This window comes from Colobus angolensis, unplaced genomic scaffold, assembly GCF_000951035.1.
Source record: "Colobus angolensis palliatus isolate OR3802 unplaced genomic scaffold, Cang.pa_1.0 Scaffold44, whole genome shotgun sequence".
NCBI classification, from domain to species: domain Eukaryota; kingdom Metazoa; phylum Chordata; class Mammalia; order Primates; family Cercopithecidae; genus Colobus; species Colobus angolensis.
Window position 1 is genome coordinate 1,571,200 of NW_012117821.1, and position 686 is coordinate 1,571,885.

Below are 686 nucleotides of genomic sequence, written 5' to 3' on the forward strand. Positions count from 1 at the left end.
ACACCCAGTTAATTTTTATAGTTTTAGTAGAGACGCGGTTTCGACATGTTGGCCAGGCTGGTTTTGAACTCCTGACCTCAGGTAGTCCACCTGCCTCGGCCTCCCAATGGGCTGAAATTACAGGCATGAGCCACTGCGCCCGGCAAAAAAAATTTTTTTTAAACCTACCTCTGACCTGGAAGCTCCCACTTCAAGTTGTCCCGTCTTTGTGGACCAAATCAATGTGTATCTTAAATGTATTTGATTAATGTCTCACATCTAAAATGTATAAAACCAAGCTGTGCCCTCCAACGTGGGCACATGTCCTCAGGGTCACCTGAGGGCTGTGTCATGGGCCATGGTCACTCATATTCGGCTCAAAAATAAATCTCTTCAAATATTTGACAGAGTTTGACTTTTTTTTTTTCAACTATAGCCCAATGTCTCATTCGCATTTTCATTCTAAAACCGATGGGTGTCCTGGGCCTCTGCCGGGCCGCTAGTGACTCTGAGCAAATGCAGGGCGCAGGAGGAGGGCCCAGACTCCTGGAAACCGGCGGCAGTTCCTGGAAACTCTCACCCCCAAAACCCTCAACTCTGTCTTGATCACACTGCTGGTCTGTTACCCTCTGTAAAATATTTGAGAAAATAAATACTAGAAGGCCAGGCACGGTGACTCACGCCTATAATCCCAGCACTTTGGGAGG

The 686-nt window shown here is 47.1% G+C and overlaps 1 protein-coding gene across 1 annotated transcript in view; it reads right to left on the reverse strand.

The window, feature by feature from the left end:
- Positions 1 to 686, reverse strand: part of RABL6 (RAB, member RAS oncogene family-like 6) — a 48,476-nt gene that overhangs the window by 30,047 nt on the left and 17,743 nt on the right. The gene's annotated exons all lie outside the window — the stretch shown is intronic.